Source organism: Schistocerca gregaria, chromosome 11, assembly GCF_023897955.1.
Source record: "Schistocerca gregaria isolate iqSchGreg1 chromosome 11, iqSchGreg1.2, whole genome shotgun sequence".
Lineage (NCBI taxonomy): Eukaryota > Metazoa > Arthropoda > Insecta > Orthoptera > Acrididae > Schistocerca > Schistocerca gregaria.
The window spans coordinates 117,128,852-117,150,588 of record NC_064930.1 but is presented as its reverse complement, the minus strand read 5'-3'; the positions used below and the strand labels follow the sequence as shown (position 1 = coordinate 117,150,588).

General features: G+C 45.7%; 1 protein-coding gene and 1 pseudogene across 1 annotated transcript in view; one reads left to right on the top strand and one right to left on the bottom strand.

Moving 5' to 3' along the window:
- LOC126295177 (voltage-gated potassium channel subunit beta-2-like) overlaps positions 1-21,737 on the top strand; it is a 1,066,574-nt gene that overhangs the window by 540,925 nt on the left and 503,912 nt on the right. The window lies entirely within an intron of this gene.
- On the bottom strand, positions 11,906-12,023 carry LOC126295569 (5S ribosomal RNA; annotated as a pseudogene).

Below are 21,737 nucleotides of genomic sequence, written 5' to 3'. Positions count from 1 at the left end.
GATGATGCTTCATTCCAACGTGATCAAATTGTAAATTTTCAGTATCAACATGTGTGGGCTGACGAGAATCCGCACGCAATTGTACAATCACGTCATCAACACAGGTTTTCTGTGAACGTTTGGGCAGGCATTGTTGGTGATGTCTCGATTGGGCCCCATGTTCTTTAACCTACGCTCAATGGAGCACGTTATCGTGATTTCATACGGAATACTCTACCTGTGCTGCTAGAACATGTGCCTTTACAAGTACGACGCAACATGTGGTGCATGCATGATGGAGCTCCTGCACATTTCAGTGAAAGTGTTCATACGCTTCTCAACAACAGATTCGGTGACCGACGGATTGGTAGAGGCGGACCAATTCCGTGGCCTCCACGCTCTCCTGACCTCAACCGTCTTGACTTTCATTTATGGGGGCATTTGAAAGCTCTCGTCTACGCAACCCCGGTACCAAATGTAGAGACTCTTCGTGCTCGTATTGTGGACGGCTGTGATACAATACGCCATTCTCCAGGGCTGCATCAGCGCATCAGGGATTCCGTGCGACGGATGTTGGATTCACGTATCCTCGCTAACGGATGACATTTTGAACATTTCCTGTAACAAAGTGTTTGAAGTCACGCTGGTACGTTCTGTTGCTGTGTGTTTCCATTCCATGATTAATGTCATTTGAAGAGAAGTAATAAAATGAGCTCTAACATGGAAAATAAGCGTTTCCGGACACATGCCCACATAACATATTTTCTTTCTTTGTGTGTGAGGAATGTTTCCTGAAAGTTTGGCCGCACCTTTTTGTAACACCCTGTATTATTTTAAGTTACGTTAGATGAAACTTTAAGATATTCAAATGTATTAGCAGCCATCAATGTTACTGATCACGTTTTTATTTAAAAAATCGTGTACAGTTACAGCTTCTGCAGCGTTATGCTCCGATTGTTGCGCTGTTAATGCGCAGTATGGATATGGCTGAGGCTGTTTTCTGTTCGGTAGTGAAAAACGTGTGTGGAACACGGTTAAAAAGTGGCGAGAAGTAGGCTGTTGTTAATTCTTCAAGTTTCCCAGCCACTGTATGTAATACAGTTGAAACATAAACCTATATAGTACGTGTAGTGCAGTCGGTCCATATGGTTCAAATGGCTCTGAGCACTATGGGACAACATCTGTGGTCATGAGTCCCCTAGAACTTAGAAATACTTAATCCTAACTAACCTAAGGACATCACACACGTCCAAGCCCGAGGCAGGATTCCAACCTGCGACCGTAGCGATCGCGCGATTCCAGACTGCAGCGCCTCGAACCGCTCGGCCACTCCGGCCGGCATTACCAGATGACTGACGGCAATTAACATCTGCAGTGGTTTCACTATTCAACAGTACGATGAAATCCCTGCAGTTTGCTTTTCCATCACACGCAGCTCGCTCGGAAAAGTTACGCTATAATCAAATTAGAAATTTTCATCACTCTTGTTTGTAACTAGAATACTATGCCACGTGAGAAGGAGAGCATTTTATGCTTTCCGTCAGGTCACCTAAGAAGCGTGAGGTATTGTTGGCGCTTCTCCGAATACTATTCCATTCTCTTTAAAAATTAAATGACATTCTAAGCTATGTTGTTTGTTTGCCCGCCTCTTTTCACGTCTGAACTGCAACTTCTCACATCATTGCAGGCTAGTTGGACCGCTAACTGGCCAGTGCTGTCCAAGTCTAATGCGCCGCTGAAGCGTTAGTCCCGCACATTATCGCTCTGTCTGTCTATTTGTAAAAGTATAGACAGTAGAAATTAAAATGTCCTGTGGTGACTCTCCTGCTGCAAGTAGGCCCGTTTGACGTCCTACCCCCCCCCCCCCCCCCTCAAGCTGATCGTCATCTAGTACATCTTCAATTTCCTTTTCCATTCTTCTGTATATTGTTCCTGTCCACAACTTGGATGCATGAGCTGTTAAGCTGATGGTGTGATAGTTCTCGCACTTGTCAAATTGACCTTGTCAATTTAACCACGTGATTTTTACATTTTGGAAATTTTTTTGTGTCAGGCCCTAAGAGATCGCATGGTTCCACCAGTGTATCAGGGTTTCCAGCTAAGCAATATTTGTGTCAGCCATTTCCGACTACCGATATCGCCACTGCGGGTGAATCTGTAAAACGGGCAGAGGCGAACTGTGCAACTCAGAGGAGGTCGAGATAGGGCCCGAACACAAATTCTGCAACCTCGTCTACAGACAGGAGAGTGCATACTTGGGGCATTCCGCTAATAGGTGCGAACAGCTGCGTCGCCTTAGACCCAGTAAGCATGTATCAGCTGGCACTGAAGCGCGCAGTAATTTTGAATCCAGTGGCATAGTTACTTTTCCTGAAAAGTCTTGTCAAGCTTCTAGTACAGTGATACTGAAGATGGAGAACAGTGAAATGTAACGTATACTGGAAGGGACCAGGCTCTTCTCCTTTATAAAAACTTTACATTCAGATATTATCAGCGGGTGAAATCTACTGGCGAACAAGCTGGAGATGCCCTAACAAGAAGGACTGTCATGTCAAAAGTTTTGCAGTAGACAGCTGTCATGTTTTCTTTAGGTGCGACGAAAATCATACTCATCAGACATACACTACTGGCCATTAAAATTCCTATACCAGATAATAAATGGGTACTCATTGGGCGAATATATTATACTACAACTGACAAGTGATTAAATTTTCACTGCAATTTGGGTGCATAGATCCAGAGAAATCAGTACCCAGAACAACCACCTCTGGCCGTAATAACGGCCTTGATACGTCTGGGCATTGAGTCAAACAGAGATTGGATGGCGTGTACAGCTACAGCTGCCCACGCAGCTTCAACACGATACCACAGTTCATCAAGAGTAGTGACTGGCTTACTGTGACGAACCAGTTACGCGGCCACCTTTAACCAGACTTTTCAGTTCGTGAGAGATCTGGAGAATGTGCTGGCCAGGGCAGCAGTCGAACATTTTCTGCATCCGGAAAGGCCCGTACAAGACATGTTGTCGTGCATTATCCTACTGAAATGTGCAGTTTCGCAGGGATCGGAGGAAGGGTAGATCCACGGGTCGTAACACATCTGAAATGTAACTTCCACTGTTCAAAGTGCCGTCAATGCGAACAAGAGGTGACAGAGACGTGTAACCAATGGCACCCCGTACCATCACGCCGGGTGATACGCCAGTATGGCGATGACGAATACAAGCTTCCAATATGCGTTCATAGCGGTGTCGCCAAACACGGATGCGATCATCGTGATGCTGTAAACAGAACCTGGATTCATCCGAAAAAATGACGTTTTGTCATTCGTGCACCCAGGTTCATCGTCGAGTACACCATCACAGGCGCTCCTGTCTGTGATACAGCGTCAAGGGTAACCGCAGCCACGGTCTCAGAGCTGATAGTCCGTGCTGCTGCAAACGTCGTCGAACTGTTCGTGTAGATGGTTGTTGTCTTGCAAACGTCCCCGTCTGTTGACTCAGGGATCGAGACGTGGCTGCACGATCCGTTAGAGCCGTGCGGATAAGACGCCTGTCTTCTCATCTGCTAGTGATACGAGGCCGTTGGGATCCGGCACGGCGTTCCGTATTACCGTCCTGAAGCCACCGATTCCATATTCTGCTTACAGTCATTGGATCTCGACCAACGCGAGCAGCAATGTCGCGATACGATAAACCGCAAATGGGATAGGCTACAGTCCGACCTTTATCAAAGTCGGAAACGAGATCGTACGCATTTCTCCTCCTTACACGAGGCATCACAACAACGTTTCAGCAGGCAAGGCAATGTTTCTTGCAACTGTTTACAGTTCGTGGGTACAGCGATGGAACGTACACTACTGTCCATTAAAACTGCTACACTACGAAGATTACGTGCTAGAGACGCGAAACTTAACAGACGGGAAGAAGATGCTGTGATATGCTAATGATTAGCTTTTCAGATCTTTCACACAAGGTTGGCGCCGGTGGCGAACACTACAGCGTGCTGATAGGAAAGTTTGCAACCGATTTCTCATACACAAACGGCTGTTGACTGGCGCCTGTATACCCGCACGGTAAAATTCTGGACCAACCTGCTGGAGACACTGTTTGACAGCGTGCACAAGGGAGTCATCATCTTCAAACCTTGTTCCACGAAGAGTTTTTCAGTTTCCCAAAGAGGTGATAGTCACATGGAGCCAGGTCAGGACTGTAAGGCGGGTGTTTCAGTGTTGTCCATCCGAGTTTTGTGATCGCTTCCAGGGTTTTTTGACCGACATGTGGTCGTGAATTGTCGTGCAACAGCAAAACGTCCTGCTTTTGCCGATGTTGTCCAACACGGCTCAGTCGGGCTCGAAGTTTCTTCAGTGTCGTCACATACGCATCAGAATTTATGTTGGTTCCACTTAGCACGATGTCCACAAGCGAGAGTCCTTCGGAATCGAAAAACACCGTAGCCATAAATTTTCAAGCAGAAGGTGTGGTTTTGAATTATTATTTTTCTTGCGTCAATTTGCACGATGCCACTCAACTGATTACCTCTTCGTCTCTGGTGAAAAATGATGGAGCCATGTTTCATGACCTGTTACAATCCTTCCAAGAAATTAATCTCCACCATTCTCTTAGTCTTCCAAAAGTTGGCTGCCTACAATTTTTCTTGTTTCTTTGTGAGCCACTGTCAACATCGTGGGAATCCACCTGGCACAAACCTTTTTTAACGCCAACACTTTCAGTATTCTGCAGACACTTCCTGCCCCTATCCCAATGTAGCGTGACAGTTCGTACACTGTGATGCGTCTGTCAGCAGTCACCGATTCTTTAACTCTCTGCACATTGTCTGGAGTGTGTGCAGTACGAGGCCTGTCGCTGCGAGGACAAACCTCAATATTGCCGTGCCCGCTTTCGTCACGTAACCTGCTTGCCCACCGACTAACTGTACTGCGATCGACAGCAGCATCTCCGTTCACCTTATTCAACCTCTTGTGGACGTTTCCTACTGTTTCGTTTTCATAGCACGGGAGTTCTATCACAGCACGTTGCTTCTGACGAACGTCAAGTGTAGCAGCCATCTTGAAGACATGCTGAGACGGCGCCACTCACGGGGACAGGTTGAACTAAGTTTGAAAACAAGCGGGAAGGATGTATCTACATACTGTAAAACTTTCACACATGCAAAATGAAAACTGTATTTGGCCAAAATAGTCAGTAGACTGATGACAAAAAAAGTGTGCATTTCTTTTGGAGTGACCCTCGTATGTTGGCAGCAGTAGAATCGTTCTGCAGTCAGCTTCAAATGCCGTTTCTCTAAATTTTCTCAACAGTGTTTGCCGAAAGGAACATCGCCTTCCCTCCAGAGATTCCATTTGAATTCCCGAAGCATCTCCGTAACGCTTGTGTGTTCATCGAACCTACCGGTGACAAATCTAGCAGCCGGCAACTGAATTGCTTCGATGTCTTCCTTCAGTCCGAGCTGGTACGGATCCCAAAAACTCGAGCAGTACTCAAGAATAGGTCGTAACATTGTCCCATATGCGATCTCCTTCGCAGGCGAACCATTCTTTCCAAAAATTGTCCAAATAAACCGAAGTCGACCAGACGCCTTCCCATTAACAGTTCTCACGTGCTCGTTCCACAACTCAGATATTTTAACGAGTTGACAGAATGCTAGCAATATTGTATCAGCACGTTACAAGTTTGTTCTACCTACTCATACGCAGTAACTTATATTTTTCCACATTTAGAGCTACTGGAAATTTTCTCTAAGTCGTGTTGTACGTTCCTACATTAACTCAACTTCGACACCTTACTGTGCACCACAACATCACCAGAAAACAACCGCAGATTGCTGCGCACCTTGTTCGCCAGATCAAAAATGGTTCACATGGCTCTGAGCACTATGGACTCAACTGCTGAGGTCATTAGTCCCTTAGAACTTAGAACTACTTAAACCTAACTAACGTAAGGACATCACACACATACATGCCAGAGGCAGGATTCGAACCTGTGACGTAGCAGTCGCACGGTTACGGACTGCGCGCCTAGAACCGCGAGACCACCGCGGCCGGCCTCGCCAGATCATGTATGTATACAGAGAACAACAGCAGTCCTGTCAGCCTTCCCTGGGACACTTCTGACGATACCCTTGTCTCTGAGAACACTCGCAGTCGAGAACAACATACTGGGCCCTATTACTTAAGAAGTCTTCGGGCCACTCACGTACCTGTGAACTTCTTCCATATCCTCATACTTTCGTTAACAGCCTGCTATGGGGCATCGAGTCAAATACTGTCCGGAAATTTAGAAATATGGAATCCGCCTGTGGCGCTTCATCCATAGTCCTCAGTATGTTGTTGTTGCGGTCTTCAGTCCTGAGACTGGTTTGATGCAGCTCTCCATGCAACTCTATCGTATGCAAGCTTCTTCATCTCCCAGTAACTACCGCAACCAAGATCCTTCTGAATCTACTTAGTGTATTCATCTCTTGGTGTCCCACTAGGATTTTTACCCTCCACGCTGCCCTCCAATACTAAATTGGTGATCCCTTGATGCCTCAGAACATGTCCTACCAACCGATCCCTTCTCCTAGTCAAGTTGTGCAACAAACTTCCCTTCTCCCCAGTCCTATTCAATACCTCCTCATTAGTTATGTGATCTCCACATCTAATGTTCAGTATTTTTCTGTAGCACCACATTTCGAAACCTTCTAGTCTCTTCTTGTCTAAACTATTTATCGTCCATGTTTCACTTCCATACATGACTACACTCCATACAAATACTTTCAGAAACAACTTCCTAACATTTAAATCTATACTCGAAGTTAACAAATTTCTCCTCTTCAGAAACGCTTTCCTTGACATTGCCAGTCTACATTTTATATCCTCTCTACTTCGACCATCATCAGTTACTTTGCTCCCGAAATAGCAAAACTCCTTTACTACTTTAAGTGTCTCATTTCCTAATCTAATTCCCGCAGCATTACCCGACTTAATTCGACCACATTCCATTATCCTCGATTTGCTTTTGTTGATATTTATCTTATATCCCCCTTTCAAGACACTACCCATTCCGTTCAACTGCTCTTCCAAGTCCTTTGCCGTCTCTGACAGAATTACAATGTCATCGGCGAACCTCAAAGGTTTTACTTCTTCTCCATGAATTTTAATACCTACTCCAAATTTTTCTTTTGTTTCCTTTACTGCTTGCTCAATATACAGATTGAATGACATCGGGGAGAGGCTACAACCCTGTCTCACTCCTTTCCCAACCACTGCTTCCCTTTCATGCCCCTCGACTCTAATAACTGCCATCTGGTTTCTGTACAAATTGTAAATAGCCTTTCGCTCCCTGTATTTTACCCCTGCCACCTTCAGAACTTGAAAGAGAGTATTCCAGTCAACATTGTCGAACGCTTTCTCTAAGTCTAAGGTAAGTTCTCAGTATATCATGTGAGAAATGGGCAAGCCGAGTTTCGCACGAGCGATGCTATCTAAAACCGTTCAGAATCCTGGACATAACCTTCTCAGTCTCACGAAAGTTCGTTGTATTCGAACGGAGAATATCTTCAAGGATTCTGCAGCAAACAGAAGTTAGGGGTATTAGTCTGTAATTTTGCAGGTTCGTTGTTTCGCCCTTGAGCTTCTTAGTAAATGCAAGCTAGGTAACGGGCCACTGCCATTGAGTAAGATCAAACTGGGATTCCGGTTACTGTCGTTCAAGGATTTAAGAGAGAATTCAGTACCTCCTGGGTATGTGACGTAACAGCCATCGCTTTTGAAATAAGCTATTGATAATGTTACCGACTGATTCTTCAAGGCCAAAACGCAAATATTTCGATTATCGAGTGTAACTGTTCTCTCTTACTTGTCCATCTCCTTTAGAAGAGGGCAAACAGAGTGTTGCTTTCGATCAAATCGTGTCTGGTGTGGTTCTTTACTAAAATCGCACAAGGAAACAAAACAGAGACAAATATTCATCCAGAAAAAATGGTGCAATTGCAAAATGGCGAAACTAGCTTACTGCACTTTTTGAAGCGTGTTTCATGTAAAATTTAAATGTAGCCATCTTGTTGTTGTTGTTGTTGTCTTCAGTCCTGAGACTGGTTTGATGCAGCTCTCCATGCTACTCTATCCTGTGCAACCTTATTCATCTCCCAGTGCCTGTTGCAACCTACATCCTTCTGAATCTGCTTAGTGTATTCATCTCTTGGTCTCCCTCTACGATTTTGACCATCCACGCTGCCCTCCAATGCTAAATTTGTGATCCCTTGATGCCTCAAAACATGTCCTACTAACCGATCCCTTCTTTTAGTCAAGTTCTGCCACAAACTTCTCTTCTCCCCAATCCTGTTCAATACCTCCTCATTAGTTACATGATCTATACACCTTATCTTCAGCATTCTTCTGTAGCACCACATTTCGAAAGCTTCTATTCTCTTCTTGTCCAAACTAGTTATCGTCCATGTTTCACTTCCATACATGGCTACACTCCAAACAAATACTTTCAGAAACGACTTCCTGATACATAAATCTATATTCGATGTTAACAAATTTCTCTTTTTCTACAAATGCGAGAAACGTAGGTTTGCCTTCTCTTAATCTTTCTTCTAAGATAAGTCATAGGGTCAGTATTGCCTCACGTGTTCCAACATTTCTACGGAATCCAAACTTATCCTCCCCGAGGTCCGCATCTACCAGTTTTTCCATTCGTCTGTAAAGAATTCGCGTTAGTATTTTACAGCTGTGACTTATTAAACTGATAGTTCGGTAATTTTCATTTCTGTCAGCACCTGCTTTCTTTGGGATTGGAATTACTATATTCTTCTTGAAGTCTGAGGGTATTTCGCCTCTCTCATACATCTTGCTTACCAGCTGGCAGAGTTTTGTCATGACTGGCTCTTCCAAGGCCATCAGTAGTTCTAATGGAATGTTGTCTACTCCGGGCGCCTTGTTTCGACTCAGGTCTTTCAGTGCTCTGTCAAACTATTGACGCAGTATCTTATCTCCCATTTTGTCTTTATCTACATCCTCTTCCATTTCCATAATATTGTCTTCAACTACATCGCCCTTGTATAAACCTTCTATATACTCCTTCCACCTTTCTGCCTTCCCTTCTTTGCTTAGAACTGGGTTGCCATCTGAGCTCTTGATATTCATACACGTGGTTCTCTTCTCTCCAAAGGTCTCTTTAATTTTCCTGTAGGCAGTATCTATCTTACCTCTAGTGAGATAAGCTTCTACATCCTTACATTTGTCCTCTAGTCATCTCTGCTTAGCCATTTTGCACTTCCTGTCGATCTGAGACGTTTGTATTCATTTTTGCCTGCTTCATTTACTGCATTTTTATATTTTCTCCTTTCATCAATTAAATTCAATATTTCTTCTGTTACCCAAGGATTTCTAGCAGCCTTCGTCTTTTTACCTACTTTATCCTCTGCTGCCTTCACTACTTCATCCCTCAGAGCTACCCATTCTTCTTCTGTGTTTCTTTCCCCCATTCCTGTCAATTGTTCCCTTATTCTCTCCTTGAAACTCTGTACAACCTCTGGTTCTTTCACCTTATCCAGATCCCATGTCCTTAAATTCCCACCTTTTTGCAGATTCTTCAGTTTTAACCTACAGGTCATAACCAATAGATTGTGGTCAGAGTCCACATCTGCCCCTGGAAATGTCCTACAATTTAAAACCTGATTCCTAAATCTCTGTCTTACCATTATATAATCTATCTGATACCTTTTAGTATCTCCAGGATTCTTCCATGTATAGAACCTTCTTTTATGATTCTTGAGCCAGGTGTTAGCTATGATTAAGTTGTGCTCTGTGCAAAATTCTACTAGGCGGCTTCCTCTTTCATTTCTTAGCCCCAATCCATATTCACCTACTATGTTTCCTTCTCTCCCTTTTCCTACACTCGAATTCCAGTCACCCATTACTATTAAATTTTCGTCTCCCTTCACTACCTGAATAATTTCTTTTATCTCATCATACATTTCATCAAATTCTTCATCATCTGCAGAGCTAGTTGGCATATAAACTTGTACTACTGTAGTAGGCGTGGGCTTTGTGTCTATCTTGGCCACAATAATGCGTTCACTATGATGTTTGTAGTAGCGTACCCGCACTCCTATTTTTTATTCCTTATTAAACCTACTCCTGCATTACCCCTATTTGATTTTGTATTTATAACCCTGTATTCACCTGACCAAAAGTCTTGTTCCTCCTGCCACCGAACTTCACTAATTCCCACTATATCTAACTTTAACCTATCCATTTCCCTTTTTAAATTTTCTAACCTACCTGCCCGATTAAGGGATCTGACATTCCACGTTCCGATCCGTAGAACGCCAGTTTTCTTTCTCCTGATAACGACATCCTCCTGAGTAGTCCCCGCCCGGAGATCCGAATGGGGGACTATTTTACCTCCGGAATATTTTACCCAAGGGGACGCCATCATCATTTAATCATACAGTAAGGCTGCATGCCCTCGGGAAAAATTACAGCTGTAGTTTCCCCTTGCTTTCAGCCGTCCGCAGTACCAGCACAGCAAGGCCGTTTTGGTTAATGTTGCAAGGCCAGATCAGTCAATCATCCAGACTGTTGCCCCTCCAACTACTGAAAAGGCTGCTGCCCCTCTTCAGGAACCACATGTTTGTCTGGCCTGTCAACAGATACCCCTCCGTTGTGGTTGTACCTACGGAACGGCCATCTGTATCGCTGAGGCACGCAAGCCTCCCCACCAACGGCAAGGTCCATGGCTCATGGGGGGGATGTTGCCATTAGTTTCAAAATATTTCCTGATTAAATGTATTTGCAACTGAAGCTCTGTATTATATATCATACTAGCTTAGCATCCAGTGCTGCGCTCTCGTAGATCGTATAACCCGCACAGATTTTGTTTTTGTTTAATCGAATTTTTATGTGGTTCACAAATTGCAACTCCTTCTAAACTTTTCACGCTAATTAAGGCCATATAACATGGTCTTTTCCGAACGACATCCGACCAAAAGGCGATTCTGCTAGTTGGAGTCCAAAGTTTCTATTAATCATGCCTTTTGCGTTCTTGAGGAGATTTTTCCACAAGAACTGTCATCCCTTAACAAATTTTTTATATGTTTATTTTTTTACAATTTTAACATGGTCTTTTCCGAATGTACATCCGACCAATAGGGGATTCTGCTCGTTCGAGTCCAAAGTTTTTGTTAATGTCCCCTTTTGCATTCTTGAGAAGCTATTTCCATAGCAACTTTCATTCCTCAACAAATATTTCTTTATATCTTTATTTCCTTACGATGTAGCATGGTATTTTTCGAATGTACATCCCATCAAAAGGCGATTCTGCCAGTAGGAGTCCAAAGTTTCTGTTAATCACGTTCCTGAGGAGATATTTCCATAGCAACTTTCACTCATTAAGAAATATTTTTTTCTATCTAACCAAGAAGTGAAATAGTAATTTTCACAAATATAGTTTTAAATTTTTTTAATGCAACGAAATATTGTCTTCAAAATTTTCTCCCCTTATTGCACTCCCTGAGGGTCTTATTTGCAGAAACAGTCGAACATATTTTTTTGTATTGTAACAGAAAAATCAAGTACCAATTGTCAATAGCGTAACCTTAAAAAGTCGTATAGTAGTTTTTAGTAATTATTTATTTTCGAAAATACGTTCATCCACTACTTCACCGCCTTAGTGCTTGTATTTCCAAACGATTTTGCAGAAACTAAAAACTCCTCCCAAGGAGGCCATGAAGGCCGAACGGTACCGACCTGCCGCCGTGCCATCCTCAGCCCACAGGTGTCACTGGATGCGGATACGGAGGGGCACGTGGTCAGCACACCGCTCTCCCGCCCGTACGTCAGTTTCCGAGACCGCAGCCGCTGCTTCTCAATCAAGTAGCTCCTCAGTTTGCGTCACAAGGGCTGAGTGCAGCCCGCTTGCCAACAGCGCTCGGCAGACCAGATGGTCACCCATCCGAGTGCTAGCCCAGCCCGACAGCGCTTAACTTCGGTGATCTGACGGGAACCGGTGATACCACTGCGCCAAAGCCGTCGGCTTTACAGAGACTACTCGGCACAAAAAAATTCATTTTTGCTTTACTTGTAGCTCTGTAAATCTGGTTCATTGTGATGTGACCATCATTACGGTAAAGGTCATAGTTATTGTGATATTTATGTGGAAGTAAACTTTTCAATGGAAAATAGGGGTCTGTATGATATTGCGTTTGGTGCATATTACACAATATGTTGCTACTTATCGAATACAGCTAACATAGTGAATCTTTCTGTAGACTTGTGTGGATGTCTCTATCTGTCACCAACCTTCAGAAAATTGATCTGATGGAGCACACTCATTTGGGATCGTGTATTGCCAGTGATAAAGCCAGAGTGAAATGTCCCCAACATTCCTCCTATTTCATAAACGGTAACAGAGATCGAAGTGAGAGTTTGGCAAATGACAGCACGCAGAAAGGGCAGTATCTACCATACGGTTATTATACAAAACTTCATTATCTACTATGTTATTCCACTAACTACAGACTTTTTCGATGAAAGAATGGAGTGCAGTTCTAGGCGCTTCAGTCTAGAACCGCGTGACAGCTACGGTCGCAGGTTCGAATCCTGCCTCGGGCATGGATGTGTGTCCCTAGGTTTGTTAGGAGTAATTATTTCTAAGTTCTAGGCGACTTATGACCTCAGAAGTTAAGTCGCATAGTGCTCAGAGCCATTTGAACCATTTGATGAAAGTATGCAATTTTGAAGGGACATAGACACCTAGTGAAACGATAAATACTATCGGTTTTGGAACAATGTGAATGAATACGTAACACATTTATTTTACACGGAGGATGTGCTTTTTCATAAGGTACTGATTGACCTTACTTTTCCTCAGTTCTTAACTTTTTTTTTAGTCATCAGTCTTCTGGCTGGTTTGATGCAATCTACCACGAATTCCTGTCTTGTTACGATCTCTTCATCTCAGAGTAGCACTTGCAACCTACGTCCTCAATTATTTGTGGATGTATTCCAATCTCTGTCTTCCTCTAAAGTTTTTACCCTCTACAGCTCCCTCTAGTACCATGGAAGTCATTCCCTGATATCTTAACAGATGCCCTACATTCTGTCCCTTCTCCTTATCAGTGTTTTCCACACGTTCCTTTCCTCTCCGAATCTGCACAGAACTTCCTTATTCCGTACCTCATCAGTCCACCTAATTTTCAACATTCGTCTGTAGCACCACATGTAAAATGCTTCGATTTTCTTCTATTCCAGTTTTTCCACAGTTCACGTTTCACGATCACAGAACGCTGTGCTCCAAAAGTACGTTCTCGGAAACTTGTTTCTCAAATTAAGGCCTATGTTTGTTACTAGTAGACTTCTTTCTCTTGGTCAGGAATGCCCTTTTTGCCAGTGCTGGTCTGCTTTTGATGCCATTTTGTTCCGTCCATTGGTTATTTCACTGCCTAGGTAGCAGAATTCCTTAAATTCCTTACAATCAATCCTCATGTTAAGTTTCTCGCTGTTCTCATTTCTGCTACTTCTCATTACTTTCGTCTTCCTTCGATTTACTCTTAATCCATATTCTGTACTCATTACACTATTCCAGTAAGCAAATCGTACAATTCTTCCTCACTTAATTAAGGTAATAAAGCTCTGTTTGAAAATTCATCTCGCCGTTGAATGTGTGCAACATATTAGTGAGGTGAGACTGTATGAACTCTGGTGTGTTTAGGCGCCGGCCGCGGTGGTCTAGCGGTTCTAGGCGCTCAGTCCGGAACCACGCGACTGCTATGGTCGCAGATTCCAATCCTGCCTCGGGCATGGATGTGTTTGATGTCCTTAGGTTAGTTAGGTTTAAGTAGTTCTAAGTTCTAGGGGACTGATGACCTCATATGTTAAGCCCCATACTGCTCATTTGAACCATTTTGTGTTTAGGCAAAAGAAGCAGATTTTAACATGGGAACAAAAGAAATATGTACGAGGGTCGGTCCAAAAAAAATTCACACTATTTTTTCATTCTGTAAGTGTGAAAGTTTTACAGCGTGTAGATACATCCTTCCCGCTTGTTTTCAGACTTGTTCAAGCTGTTCCCGTGAGTGGCGCCGTCACAGCATGTCTTCAAGATGGCTGCTACACACTTGACGTTCGTCAGAAGCAACGTGCTGTCATACAATTCCTGTGCTGTGAAAACGAGACAGTGGGAAACATCCACAAGAGGTTGAAAAAGGTGTACGGAGATGCTGCTGTCGATCGCAGTACAGTTAGTCGGTGGGCGAGCAGGTTACGTGACGAAAGCGGGCACGGCAATATTGAGGTTTGTCCTCGTAGCGACAGGCCTCGTACTGCACACTTTCCAGACAATGTGCAGAGAGTTAACGAATTGGTGACTGCTGACAGACGCATCACAGTGAACGAACTCTAACGCTACGTTGGGATAGCGGAAGGAAGTGTTTGCAGAATACTGAAAGTGTTGCCGTTAAAAAAGGTTTGTGCCAGGTGGATTCCCAGGATGTCGACAGTGGCTCGCCGGCCGCTGGTGGCCGTGCGGTTCTAGGCGCTACAGTCTGGAACCGCGCAACAGCTACGGTCGCAGGTTCGAATCCTGCCTCGGGCATGGATGTGTGTGATGTTCTTTTAGGTTTAAGTAGTTCTAAGTTCTAGGGGACTGATGACCTCAGCTGTTATGTCCCATAGTGCTCAGAACCATTAGAGCCATGTAGAATAAAAGATGGATTTTAAAAAAATTTGTGTGCTTTTCTTTTGGAGTGACCGTTGTAGGTTTTGCTCGAAAGGTGCCATTCATGACGCTCCTTTGAAATTGGCAACTGGCTAACGAATAAATAAATCGCTACATTTTCGGTGGAATTTTTGTTAGATACCGAGCCTACCAGATGTGACCGTAGACCTTTTTGAATGGTCACCATCAAAGTGTGGGCGTGGATGGCTCCCACTTAATATCTACAAAAAATGTGACTACAAGCTTCAGTTCAGAACACGGCACTTCCCCTCCAGTGCTCGGCATTTCCCCTACAGCGGCTGCCCGCAACCCCCACTACTGGCGCTCTCCCCACACGAGCCCTGCCGTATAAGCATCTACCAGCACGGACACTACTCGTGGTCTGGCTCGTCTCCACAGATGCTCAGCGAGCAGCCAGCCGACAGTCGACCAGCGTCGCTGTTTGCGAGACACTCGGTCGTAGGCGCCAGAAGGTACGCAATTGCCGTTTGTCACTGTCGCGCGTGTCGGTGAACCACCCATTCGTGGGCCGTGTCGTTGCCAGGCTGACTCGCCATTGGTCTCTCTCCTCTTTACACATTCTCCTTACCGCATCTACATCTACATCCATACTCCGCAAGGAACCTGACGGTGTGTGGTGGAGGGTACTTCGAGTACCGCTATCGGTTCTCCCTCCTTATCCAGTCTCGTATTGTTCGTCGAAAGGAAGATTGTCGGCATGCCTCTGTGTGGGCTCTAATCTCTCTGATTTTACCCTCATGGTCTCTTCGCGAGATATACATAGGAGGCAGCAATACACTGCTTGACTCCTCAGTAGCTGACCGCGGTGTCCGAGCGGTTCTCAGTTACGGTCGCAGGTTCGAATCCTGCCTTGGGAATGGATGCGTGTGATGTCCTTAGATTAGTTAGGTTTAAGTAGTCCTAAGTTCTAGGGCACTGATGACCACAGATGTTGAGTCCCATAGTGCTCAGAGGCATTTCAACCATTTTTGACTCCTCAGTGAAGGTATGTTCTCGAACTTCAACAAAAGCCCGTATCGAGCTACTGCGCGTCTCTCCTGCAGAGTCTGGAGTTTATCTGTCGTCTCCGTAACGCTCTCGCGATGACTATATGATCCTGTAACGAAGCGGTTCTAGGCTCTTCAGCCTGGAACCGCTAAGGTCGCCGGTTCGAATCCAGCCTTGGGGATGGATGTGTGTGATATCCTTAGGTTAGTTACGTTTAAGCAGTTCTGAGTTCTAGGGGGCTGACGACGTCAGTGCTCAGAGCCATTTGAACCATTTTTTTTCCTTTTTTTTCATTTGGAACGTAGCGCGGTGCTCTCCATTGGAATGTTCAAATGTGTGTTAAATCTTATGGGTCTTGAGTGGTAAGGTCATCAGTCTTTAAGCTTACACACTACTTAACCTAAATTATCATAAGGACAAACGCTCATACCCTTGCCCGAGGGAGGACTTGAACCTCCGCCGGGACCAGCCGCACAGTCCATGATCGCAGCGCCTTAGACCGCTTTGCTAATCCGGCCCTCTCCCATTGCATCTTCTCTATCAGCCCTATCTGGCACGGATCCCACACTGGTGAGCAGTATTCGAGCAGTGGGCAAACAGGTGTACTGTATAACCTACTTCCTTTGTTGTCGGACTGCATTTTCTTAGGATTTTTCCAATGAATCCCAGTCTGGCATCAGCTTTACCGACGACTAATATTACACTCCTGGAAATGGAAAAAAGAACACATTGATACCGGTGTGTCAGACCCACCATACTTGCTCCGGACACTGCGAGAGGGCTGTACAATCAATGATCACACGCACGGCACAGCGGACACACCAGGAACCGCGGTGTTGGCCGTCGAATGGCGCTAGCTGCGCAGCATTTGTGCACCGCCGCCGTCAGTGTCAGCCAGTTTGCCGTGGCATACGGAGCTCCATCGCAGTCTTTAACACTGGTAGCATGCCGCGACAGCGTGGACATGAACCGTATGTGCAGTTGACGGACTTTGAGCGAGGGCGTATAGTGGGCATGCGGGAAGCCGGGTGGACGTACCGCCGAATTGCTCAACACGTGGGGCGTGAGGTCTCCACAGTACATCGATGTTGTCGCCAGTGGTCGGCGGAAGGTGCACGTGCCCGTCGACCTGGGACCGGACCGCAGCGACGCACGGATGCACGCCATGACCGTAGGATCCTACCCAGTGCCGTAGGGGACCGCACCGCCACTTCCCAGCAAATTAGGGACACTGTTGCACCTGGGGTATCGGCGAGGACCATTCGCAACCGTCTCCATGAAGCTGGGCTACGGTCCCGCACACCGTTAGGCCATCTTCCGCTCACGCCCCAACATCGTGCAGCCCGTCTCCAGTGGTGTCGCGACAGGCGAGAATGGAGGGACGAATGGAGGCATGTCGTCTTCAGCGATGAGAGTCGCTTCTGCCTTGGTGCCAATGATGGTCGTATGCGTGTTTGGCACTGTGCAGGTGAGCGCCACAATCAAGACTGCATACGACCGAGGCACACAGGGCCAACACCCGGCATCATGGTGTGGGGAGCGATCTCCTACACTGGCCGTACACCTCTGGTGATCGTCGAGGGGACACTGAATAGTGCACGGTACATCCAAACCGTCATCGAACCCATCGTTCTACCATTCCTAGACCGGCAAGGGAACTTGCTGTTCCAACAGGGCAATGCACATCCACATGTATCCCGTGCCACCCAACGTGCTCTAGAAGGTGTAAGTCAACTACCCTGGCCAGCAAGATCTCCGGATCTGTCCCCCATTGAGCATGTTTGGGACTGGATGAAGCGTCGTCTCAGGCGGTCTGCACGTCCAGCACGAACGCTGGTCCAGTTGAGGCGCCAGGTGGAAATGGCATGGCAAGCCGTTCCACAGGACTACATCCAGCATCTCTACGATCGACTCCATGGGAGAATAGCAGCCTGCATTGCTGCGAAAGTTGGATATACACTGTACTAGTGCCGACATTGTGCATGCTCTGTTGCCTGTGTCTATGTGCCTGTGATTCTGTCAGTGTGATCATGTGATGTATCTGGCCCCAGGAATGTGTAAATAAAGTTTCCCCTTCCTGGGACAATGAGTTCACGGTGTTCTTATTTCAATTTCCAGGAGTGTATATGGTCAATTAATTTTATATAGTCAATTAATTTTATATTGTCAATTAATTTTATACGACCACTACGCCACCGCATGGTGTTCAGGTTCGAGACGGGCAGTGGATACAGCGTTCTGGCTCACCAGGGTACCTCACCAGAACTTCAGTGAGTCACAGTGAAGAGCAGAACTGAATTACAAATTTTGTACAGATGTTTAGAGCGATTACATGTGAACCTGAGCACTTGTGGAGTTTCCATGCTGTACATGGACTTTGCGCGCGTCAAGCACTGATTGCACAGGTGATCCCCGTTTACAAGAAGGGACGTCGAACAGGTGTGCAGAACTATAGACCTATATCTCTAACGTCTATCAGTTGTGCAATTTTGGAACACGTATTAAGTTCGAGTGTAATGACTTTTCTGGAGACTAGAAATCTACTCTCTAGGAATCAGCATGGGTTTTGGAAAAGACGATCGTGTGAAAGCCAGCTCGGGCTATTCGTCCACGAGACTCAGAGGGCCATAGACACGAGTTCGCAGATAGATGCCGTGTTTCTTGACTTCCGCAAGGCGTTACATACAGTTCCTCACAGTTATCTAAAGAACAAAGTAAGAGCATATGGATTATCAGACCAATTGTGTGATCGAAGAGTTCCCAGATAACAGAACGCAGCATGTCATTCTCAATGGAGAGAAATTTTCCGAAGTAAGAGTGATTTCAGGTGTGCCTCAGGGGTGTGTCGTAGGACCGTTGCTATTCACAGCATATATAAATGACCTTGTGGATGACATCGGAAGTTCACTGAGGCTTTTTGCGGATGATGCTGTGGTATATCGAGAGGTTGTAACAATGGAAAATTGTACTGAAATACAAGAGGATCTGCAACGAATTGACGCATGGTGCAGGGAATGGCAATTGAATCTGACTGGAGACAAGTGTAATGTGCTGCGAATACATAGAAAGAAAGATCCTTTATCATTTAGCTACAATATAGAAGGTCAGCAACTGGAAGCAGTTAATTCCATAAATTATCTGGGAGTACGCATTAGGAGTGATTTAAAATGGAATGATCATATAAAGTTGATCGTTGGTAAAGCAGATTCCAGACTGAGATTCATTGGAAGAATCCTAAGGAAATGCACTCCGAAAGCAAAGGAAGTAGGTTACAGTACGCTTGTTCGCCCACTGCTTGAATACTGCTCAGCAGTGTGGCATCCGTACCAGATAGGGTTGATAGAAGAGATAGAGAAGATCCAACGGAGAGCAGCCCGCTTCGTTACAGGATCATTTAGTAATCGCGAAAGCGTTACGGAGATGATACATAAACTCCAGTGGAAGACTCTGCAGGAGAGACGCTCAGTAGCTCGGTACGGGCTTTCGTTGAAGTTTCGAGAACATACCTTCACCGACGGGTCAAGCAGTATATCGCTCCGTCCTACGTGTATCTCGCGAAGAGACCACGAGGATAAAATCAGAGAGATTAGAGCCCACACAGAAGCATACCGACAATCCTTCTTTCCACGAACAATACGAGACTGGAATAGAAGCGAGAACCGATATATGTACTGAAGGTACCCACCGCCACACACCGTCAGTTGGCTTTCGGAGTATGGATGTAGATGTAGATGTAGACTGCCGTGTAACAGACTGTGGCATTCCCCTGGCTGTCATCCTGTTGTTTGTCGGCAGTAACTTCCGCAGTAGCGGCCACGCCCACTGCGGCGAAAAGGCCAAAGCCTAACGGCATCGTCCACTCGGAGACGGATGCTTCATTAGGGAATGGCGGATAGGTGGGCAGGCGGGGATGGACACATTGCGGAAATTTATCGCCGGCTATCTGTCTTGGCAGAAAGGACGGAGGACTGAAACGTTGGGACTAGCCATGAATGACGCCGACACTAACTATGGAGCAATGTGGCTAAGTTCTCAGTTCTCAGTATCATTGCGCTTATACAATGAAGCACCAAAGACACTGATGCAGGCATGCCTATTCAAATACAGGGTGTTACAAAAAGGTACGGCCAAACTTTCAGGAAACATTCCTCACACACAAATAAAGAAAAGATATTATGTGGACATGTGTCCGGAAGCGGTTAATTTCCATGTTAAGCTCATTTCAGTTTCGTCAGTATGTACTGTACTTCTTCGATTCACCGCCAGTTGGCCCAATTGAAGGAAGGTAATGTTGCCTTCGGTCCTTCTGTTGACATGCGACTCATTGCTCTACAGTACTAGCATCGAGCACATCAGTACGTAGCATCGACAGGTTAGTGTTCATCACGAACGTGGTTTTGCAGTCAGTGCAATGTTTACAAATGCAGATGCCCATTTGATGTACGGATTAGCACGGGGCAATAGCCGTGGCGCGGTACGTTTGTATCGAGACAGATTTCCAGAACGAAGGTGTCCCGACAGGAAGACGTTCGAAGCAATTGATCGGCGTCTTAGGGAGCACGGAACATTCCAGCCTATGACTCGCGACTGGGGAAGACCTAGAACGACGAGGACACCTGCAATGGACGAGGCAATTATTCGTGCAGATATCGATAAGCCTAATGTCAGCGTCAGAGAAGTTGCTGCTGTACAAGGTAACGTTGACCACGTCACTGTATGGAGAGTGCTACGGGAGAACCAATTGTTTCCGTACCGTGTACAGCGTGTGCAGGCACTATCAGCAGCTGATTGGCCTCCACGGGTACACTTCTGCGAATGGTTCATCCGACAATGTGTCAATCCTCATTTCAGTGCAAATGTTCTCTTTACGGATGAGGTATCATTCCGACGTGATCAAATTGTGAATTTTCACAATCAACATGTGTGGGCTGACGAGAATCCGCATGCAATTGTGCAATCACGTCATAAACACAGATTTTGTGTGAACGTTTGGGCAGGCATTGTTGGCGATGTCTCGATTGGCCTCTATGTTCTTCCACCCACGCTCAATGGAGCACGTTATCACGATTTCATACGGAATACTCTACTGTGCTGCTAGAACATGTGCCTTTACAAGTACAACACAACATGTGGTTCATGCACGACGGAGCTCCTGCACATTTCAGTCGAAGTGTTCATACGCCTCTCGACAACAGTTTGGTAGAGGCAGACCAATTCCGTGGCCTCCACGCTCTCCTGACCTCAACCCTCTTGATTTTCGTTTATGGGAGCATTTGAAAGCTTTTGTCTACGCAACCCCGGTACCAAATGTAGAGGCTCTTCGTGCTCGTATTGTGGACGGCTGTGATACAATACGCCATTCTGCTGGGCTGCATCAGCGCATCAGGGATTCAGTGCGACGGAGGGTGGCTGCACGTATCCTCGCTAACGGAGGACATTTTGAACAGTTCCTGTAACAAAGTGTTTGGAGACACGCTGGTACGTTCTGTTGCTGTGTGTTTCCATTCCATGATTAATGTGATTTGAAGCGAAGTAATAAAATGAGTTCTAACATGCAAAGTAAACGTTTCCGGACACATGTCCGCATAACATATTTTCCTTCTTTGTGTGTGAGGAATGTTTCCTGAAAGTTTGGCCGTACCTTTTTGTAACATCCTGTATACTGATTAGCCAGAACATTATGACCACCGACCTGTTATTGATATAAGCCTGTCGAGGCGACAGCAGAGTCACCTGGCGAGGAACGACTTCTAATGTGACACACGCACCGTGCATACAGTTTAAGTGAGCGTGTTGCCAGTGTGTAGAATGGGGAAGGCGCGCGACCCGCCTGAGTTTGAGCGAGGGCCGATACTGACGACCCGGAGGCTGGACACGAGCTTTCCGGGAACGTCGTGGTGAGTGTCTTCAACACTTGGCGAAACCGAGGTGAAACCACGTCCAGAGCTCGTGGAGCCGGGCAGCCACCGCTCATTACAGATTCGAACGTAGTAGGCTGGGCAGACTGGTAAAACAGGACAGGTGG